The sequence below is a fragment of the Pseudopodoces humilis genome, chromosome 3 (assembly GCF_049639895.1).
Source record: "Pseudopodoces humilis isolate 2021_Gansu_Grassland_sample_001 chromosome 3, ASM4963989v1, whole genome shotgun sequence".
NCBI lineage: Eukaryota > Metazoa > Chordata > Aves > Passeriformes > Paridae > Pseudopodoces > Pseudopodoces humilis.
In genome coordinates this window covers 105,070,409-105,078,445 of record NC_142202.1, presented here as the reverse complement: position 1 = coordinate 105,078,445, position 8,037 = coordinate 105,070,409, and the positions used below count along the sequence as shown (strand labels likewise).

Sequence of the window (8,037 nt, the reverse complement as noted above, 5' to 3'; positions counted from 1 at the left end):
GCACACTGTGGGATTCTTGGAGTGTTCTGTCCAGGGCCAGGAATTGGACGTGAAGATACAGGTTTGTCCCTTCCAACTCAGGATATACTATGATTCTATGATTCTATGATTCTATGATTCTGTGCTCATTGGCCTGGTTTGCCTTGGCAAATGAGGTCACTTGGCTCCTCCAAAGGGTCCCACAGATTTCTGAGGCACCATGTCCCTCCATGGAAAACAAAGCTGACTGCTCTCAAGTGCATCATAGCTATTGCTATTCCCCTTCCTCTTGTGGTTGTTATTCTTCCCACTGATTTGATCAACATGCACACGAATTTTAGGGACTCCTTTTGAAGCTGCTCAGGTTTTGGCTAGAGGTGGTACTCCCCAGTACTCCTCAGTCCTCCAACACCTCCTGTAGCATGTGATTACTCCTAGTAGCATGTGATTACTGATAGTTCAGCTGCTTCATGTCAGAATCCCTGTGTAACTCTTGAATAAACACCATCCAGTCTTGCCAATTTCCTACTATTCAATTTATTTATTTTTACCTGCTACCCTGGCTTCAACTGGAAACATCTCTTCCAACACTTCCACCCAAAAAGCAGCATTTTAGCATGAAAACCTCCCTGAGCTCCTCTCTGATAAGCATGGGGTTTACTTTATTCATTACATCTTCCCTGAGTTCCTTTCACACCTTACCAAGCAGGCATGCAGACTCTGTCCTGGTGGGTCCTGGTGCTTAGGGAAAAAAATTACTGCTACTTTTTTTTATATTCACTGAATCAATTAGATTGGAAAAGACCTCTGAGATCATTGTGTTCAACCTGTGAACTAACAGCAGCATGTCAACTAGGCCATAGCACAGAGTGCCATGTCCAGTCTTTCTTTAAACGCCTCCAGGGATAGTGACTCCACCACCTCCCTGAGCAGCCCTTTCCAAGGTCTAACCTTCCTTTCTGTGAAGAATTTCTTCCTCATGTCCAACCTAAACTTCCCCTGGCACAGCTTAGGACTATGTCCTCCTGTCCTGTTGCTAGTTGCATAGTGCTCTTTCACAAGTTGATCCTCAAAACTATTTTTCTTTTTTTTTATTTTTTTTGGCGTGGGGAGGTATGTGTGTGCTTTAGTGTGTTGCCACAGTCCAGGTGATCTGGTTGAGTTTCCACATTTAGATGCAGCTAAGGGAAACATCTTTTGAGGGTGCTGGATGACAGCCAGCTCAATTTGAGCCCTGGACACGCCCTAGAGGCCAAGAAGGCCAATGGCATCTTAGCCCCATATCAAGAACAATGTTGCCAGCAGGACTAGGCCCGGGTGAGGCTGCACCTCCAGTACTGTGCTGTTTTGGACCCCTCATTTAAAAAATGTCATTGATGTGTTAGAGCATTTCCAGCGAAGAGCAACACGGCTGGTGAAAGGTCCAGAAAACATTATGAGACATGCCTTATGAGGAGCAGCTGAGGGAGCTGGGCTTGTTCAGTCTCCAGAGGACTCAGGGGAGTCCTCTTCGCTCTCTAAAACCAGGACGTGATAGTCTTTTCTACCATGCCTACAGTGAGAGGACCAGAAGAAATGGCCTTAAACAGACTGGGAAGATTCAGATCAGATACTAGAAAAAAAAATTCACCGTTAAGAGTGGTCAGGATTGGATTAGGCTGCCCAGGGAAGTGGTGGAGTCACCCTCGTTGGAGGCGTTTAGGAGGTGTCTGGATCTGGTGCCGGGCTGATGTGGTTCAGTGGTTTTGGGGTTGCAGTGGCAGTGCTGGGCTGATGGTTGGACCAGATGATTCAACCTTGGTGATTCTACAATTCTAGCCTTCAAACATGTTGAAGGATAAGCCTGCACTTGCCTACTCCGTTCTCTGCCATTTTTTAGGCACCCCATCCCATTTTGCTCTTTCAAGACTACCTATTCCTTTTCTCCTTTGCCAGAATTCCCAAAGAAACTGTGAGGTTTGAGAAAGAGTGAATGACAGGCAGAAGAAAACCAAGACGCTCGTCCCGGGATGATCTCCCATCCTGCTCCTGCCACTTCCAAGCGGGTGGATCTCCCATCCTGCTCCTGCCACTTCCAAGCGGGTGGCGGGCTCCTGACGCCGGGTGGGCAGGGCTGGGTAGGAAGGGCTGGGTAGGAAAGGCGGTCCCCTCCCTCATGAGGGTCGCAGCCACCGCCCTCACGGCGCGGGCGGCGCGGGGCGGGTCGGGCCCGCCCTCAGCGCGCCCCGCGGCCCCGGCGGAAGGAGCGGCCCGGGCGCCCCCGCCCCCCCCCGCCGGCTGCTTCCGCCCGGTGTCGGCAGAGACAGCGCCGGCCGCAGCCGTGCCGGGAGCCGGGGAGCCTGCCAACGGGGAAGGTACGTGCCGCAGCGGCCCTGCCCTGCCCTCCCCTACCTCTCCTGTCCCTGTGCCGGCTCCGAGAGCCGCCCCGAGCCCGCGGGCGGTCACCCCCCGCCGCCGTGCGGGGCTGACCCGGAGCCTCGCCCAGCAGGGAGGTGCCGCCAGCCCGGCTGTGTCGGGTGCCAGGTCTATAAGAAACCTGTTCCGAATAACGTTGGTGATCTCTAGGCGGGCGGTTGAGGATGGACTGACACATGCCATGCAGAAAGAAGCGCTTCTTACGTTCTCCCTTGACTTATTTTGTCATGAAGGAGACTTAATGAAACGTGATGTCTCCTTTTCCAGAAAATAACTGAGGTGATGCTATTTGTAGTGTTTTTTCTATGTGTTAGCACTTATTCCTGTGAAGCATCTCTTGCAGCTGAGTGATGCTTGTTATCTTGGTGGCATGTTACAAAACAAGTAACGAAGGAAAAGTCTGTGACCTGAAGGGCCTATAAATAGGAAAAGAGGAAAATAAGATTATAAATCCTTTAAAGTTACAAGTGTGATGAGATTTTTAAGTGGAAAGAGACCTATTTTAGAAGAGGAACTACTGCTTTGGAAAAGCAAGGAATCCTGCAGGCTCACACCCTCCTTCGGGACTGCTGTCTGTCAGGTTTGCTGTCACTGCTGGTCCCAGGGCATCATCACTGTCAGCACCCACCTTCACGCCTGTATTTATTACACAAGAGAAGAGGTGCCTGTGCCAGACAGAGTGAGCAGCAGGTTCAGGAAGCAAGTAAATGCTGGCATGGAAATATGTGATGAAACAAATTAGGATAATGATGAAGGGCTATTTTGAGGCATGACAGTGGTTGAGAGCTTTTTTAGTGGTAAGTTTTTTGTTGCAAAAATGAAGAAACAGCTTATTTTCTTGCAACTTAACTATAATATTAAAGTCTTGAATGGCTTGAATTATGCAGACTGTTATTTTTTTAGGTGTTATGTACTCCTGGCCCTCTGGGACTTTATGATGCCCAATTAAGGTTTGAGAGTCCATCCACATGGGCCTGTGTCAGAATCTGGATATGCATTTGTATTCTGTGTGTTTCAGAGACTAGAAGCCTTCAATTACTAATTGTGATTATTGCAGCTTCCTATTTGCTTGTGACACTTGCTTATGATGTCAATGAGGGAAGTAGTCACACATTTCCACATCTGGGTAGGCAACGACACTAGGACTTTATACTTTCTCTCATGGACATATTACAAGGTTTATGTCAAAGCAGTCAAAGTCAGTGATTTTTTATGAATCTTGGACAGTACTAGGGTACTAGTACAAGCAACTAGCAGTTGCCTGTGAAAAAGGCAAGCATGTATGAATCTACTTTACCTGGTCCCACTCTGTATCCACTCAGCTTGCAACAAAGTGCAGTCCAGGAACTTTCTGGAACAGATGTGCTGAGGTCTTAAAGATTCACTGTGGACTTCTCCATCGACTCATCCTTGCCTTTAACCCTAGGTAGCTCTGGCTTTCCAAACATCCAGCCTCAAGAAGTTCTGAGGGTCAAAAATCCACTAAGGTCTGTTGGTTTTTGACACACTTTCTGCTACATCTATGTAGTATTATCTGCTTTAATTGATTCACAAGGACAATTACAATAAATTGTGTATGGGTAATGGTAAAACAAAGTTTCCAATATGACTGATAAGCCAAAGAATTTAACAGTACATTTGACAATATTTATGCTAAAGCTTCATAACTGTACTGTTTTCACTGCTGGTTTTTGTTTGTTCATTCATTTGTTTTTAATTGATAGCTTTGATTTCTTTTAAATGAAACTTTTTATTTTCCTGTTCTTGCGGTTTGTTGTAATGAGGGCACCTTGTCTGGAAAAAGGGGTGGTCCTGATTTTGGATGATGTCTAGGTTATTTTTACTGAGTATTAGAATCAGAATTTCAAGGTTTCAGCTTTAGAGCATGCTATGTATGCATTTGTACAGAAAACATGTTTGCAGGATATGAAGGACAGGTAATTTTTAATTACTTAAATCAGGTGTGCTCTTAGTAGCGATGTGGCTGTGTTTTTTCTGCTCCTGACAAACCACTGTGCAGATACTGAATTCTCAGTGAAATGTTTGACAACATTGGATTCTAGCTTACTTGTTGAATGATGACATTTAAATGTCTTGTGGGGCTTGTAAACAGCTTATACTGGGGAAAGTAAGTTATTCTGGTAAAGAATATTCATAATAAAAAAATGTGTAATGTGAAATATCTGAGCTTACAGAGCAATTAATCATGAAATAAATTGAAATTCTCACACTGAATACAAGCCTGACTACATAGTTTGTCACTGGTGAAATGAATGAGAACTGCTTATTTAGCTCACTGGGGTTGCACAACTACCTTATGTAGTGTGACAGTGCCTTCTTACCATATGTTAGGTAATCCTGATGTGCCAGAACAGTGTCTAACCAATGATGCCACAACTTCAAGTTTGGCAGGGTTTCTTTATCATTATCTTTGTTTCTTTCTTCAGTCTCTTTGCTTCCTCCTGCTGCTACTGTGCTGTTCACTTAGTTCTTTCTTTCTCCATCTCATCTCCAGCTTCTGTTTGGATTCTGCTCCCATTGTCCTTTGCTTAGACCAATTCTTTATTCAAATCTTTAGTTATTAAAAAAAACCAAAACACTTGTGATACAAACTTTTTGCAGAAGTCTGACTCCTCAAATTTTATGTCCTGAAAGAAATTGTAGCACCAATTGGGAATGCGTATCTGATCATAATTGGATTCTTACTTGAACCTATGATGAGCACAGGCTTTGTTCCTGAATGTATTTGTTCATAGTCATGAGTTACCAGGATTTAGCAGAGTTATCTTGATGGGAAAAGCTGGGCCCCTCTGCAAAATGCTGTCATAGAGCAACTTCAGGGGTTACTGGTGTGGTGAAGAACAAGCTGCAGTTTTCCCAGCTTGGTGAATTGTGTTTGGATCCTCTTGTGACTAGAACTGTAGGTCTGTATGTCAGAGCACTGGCATGTGCAGGCCTTTCTGCAGCACTGGTTCTAGATAAACCTGCTGGCTCCGGCACCACTGTGTCCAGCCTGGCTGTTCAATTCCCTGTCCTGTCCTCCTGATGAGCAGAACCAGTGCTTCTTACTGGGAAGGTCTTGGACTCCAGGCCTCATATGAGTAGTACAGACAGCTATGTTACTGTAGTGACTCGGAAGGGGATCTAATGCTACCCGGTGTTATTTGTGTCTCCTGTTGATTGATTCTCCTGTTTATGCTTTGCACAGAGCTCCATACAGTCTGCTTCAGTTTGTTTTCATGTCTCTGCTTGCAGTGCCTTCCTAACCTGTTTAGGTGAGTGGCTGAGTATCAGAATGTAAAGCTGTTGCAGGAAACATAAGGAGGAGGTGGTAAGCAGTGAGCACGGGTTGAGGGGGGTTACTGGAGAATGCAGCTGTAGCTAGTAAGTTGGTCTACTTTGAGTAGATAGGATTTTGACCAATTCTTTTATGTCCTCATTAGAAAGCAAGAAAACCAGCAGCAGCTGGAGAGCTAAGATGAAGGTGGGATAACAGTTGATGTAAGAACATATGCAAGTTGAAATAATAAAATGAGAAGAAAAGGGTGTTTTGAATTTGGAGCATATTTTAGGTTAAAGGAGAGTAACCAACATGGAAATGTGGAAGAAACAAGGAAATAAAGGATAGTTCCTTGGGGAGATTTATGCAGAAGAGCATAGGAAAGGAAGCCAAATCTAGGGCAGCATGATGCTAATTGTACTTGTGGACTTTTTTTGTTTTAATTTGGTATCTGCTTCTTGCTTGTATTCATTATGCTCTTTGAACTTCACATTACTTGACAAGACAAAAGAATAATGCTCTCCATGAAGTAGTGAATCTTATTCTGATAGGAGATGGAAAAGGAGTTATTGAACATGAGATGAAATAGATTTGCTTTTTTGTGCTTTTGCCTGTTATTAGTGCTGCTGAAAGATGGATGTTTCTTCAAATGCTAAACTTATGGGAGATGTGGTTTAAGTGAATATGTAGGTTGCTGTTACTTTAAATTGTTTCATTAAATGTTGGGCAGATTACCTGTATTACTTAAACAGCTGTCCAACAGAAATGTGGGCCCTGTAGTTCTTTTGATGTAGGAGAAAAAAATAAGAGTATAGAACATATGGTTGAAGAGCCATATAGGTTTTTTTGTTTGTTTGTTTGTTTTCTTTAAAAGTTCTCATTTTCCCTAGGATTTCCTTTCTACTAGGGATAGTAGGAACTACATCGTTAAGAAGCATCATCTTTGTTTAGTGAGCAAGTGTTTTTTTTCCAAACTCTTAGACCACAAGCAGGCTTATTTGCATGCATATCTTTCCTCTCTCTCAATGCTATTTTCAGTTTATTTTTGTCCATGTGTCCTTGCTAACCTGTTCCTTCACTCTTCTTTTTTATTTTTTTTTTAGTATATTTAGATATTTCTCTTTCCTTTGAAGCAATACCTTGTAAATGGTCATGTGTTCTCCCCCATAATTCACATAACTGCTTCTTAACATGATGAAGTTTAGAGACCAGGGATGTTTCTTCTGTCTGTATCCAAACATAAGCATGATGGGTTCTTGTTAATGAAGTATAACATTCCCACCTCTAACTTCAGATGAGGTTTAACCCAGTCTGTAATCGTGGTGTTACATTTCAGTTTTGCCCAGTGCCTCCCAGAATACTGATGTTCAACATGATTCAAATAAACAAATTACATACTTTGCAAACATTACTGTATTTGTGACAGTTTTCTCATGCTATCAATTCCAAAGTGATTTATTTTCTCTTTGACTTTCTAATGCAACAGAAAGCTGGGAAAATTTATTGACAAGATTCTCTTGACATGAGTCTGCTGTGTCTTTGAAATTTGTTGGTCAGAAGAGACCTGGCATAGTTTTTTCCGCTGGAAACCTTTCTTACCATGTAGACATTGTACTTCAGCAGCAGCTTTTTATGTTCTTTTGTGCAGATACTCTATTTGAATGAGGTTTTGCTAACATTGCAGTTTAGTCTCAGAATATAAAGTACATTTATTATACCCACATTTTATTCATGCCTACCACCTTCTGTTTAATCCCCTGTGAGATTTCAGTTTTGAAAGCCCCTTTTTTTCTCTGGATCCAGTACTTCAGTGCAGTATTTGGAGGGAAAGCAGTCTTTGAAAGTTACTTTATTTCACCAGTAAATTTCGGTAGTCTGTAAAAATGAACAGCTTCTTTCTTTGAGACTAAAAGGTTTCCCAAAATCCCACTTTCTGTTCTGGAAAATGCTTCATAGTACAACAAATTAAGCCATCCTCTTTGCTTTCATGCAAATGAAGCCATCATTACTTCCTTGAGTAGATTTGTTTCTTTAAACAACAGTTTTCTTGCTCATTTCATTTGAGGTCATGGACAGTCTTAGCTTTATCATCAGGCTCGTGTATTGACTGGGAAATTGGGAATTTGCTGGGAGAACAGCTACCACTTTCTTGTAATCCGTGTTAGTTGTGCTTATTAAGTTACTTTAAGAAAAAACAAACCAAGACAAAAAACATGTACTCATTTGGGGTCATTATCATGTTGGTAGCTCTCAAGAGTTCACTTTTGAAAAAGTGAAAGTTATTTTGGTGTGATTAAACAGAGTGGCAGGACATGACATGTTCGACCTCTTCCACTGTATTCTGAAATGTGTTTGATAAAACA

The 8,037-nt window shown here is 42.8% G+C and overlaps 1 protein-coding gene across 3 annotated transcripts in view; it reads left to right on the top strand.

Annotated features, from left to right (window-relative positions):
* Positions 1–2,228: 2,228 nt before the first annotated feature.
* The window catches only part of LDAH (lipid droplet associated hydrolase), a 106,933-nt gene continuing 101,124 nt past the window's right edge, over positions 2,229–8,037 (top strand). The window contains exons 1-2 of one of the 3 annotated variants that reach the window (XM_014251493.2): positions 2,275–2,333; positions 3,821–3,881. The gene's annotated coding sequence lies outside the window, so the exon portion shown is untranslated. Of the gene's footprint in view, positions 2,334–3,820; positions 3,882–5,605; positions 5,670–8,037 lie in introns of those variants that run through there. The other 2 variants (XM_005521833.3, XM_088053665.1) reach the window with 2 other exon arrangements.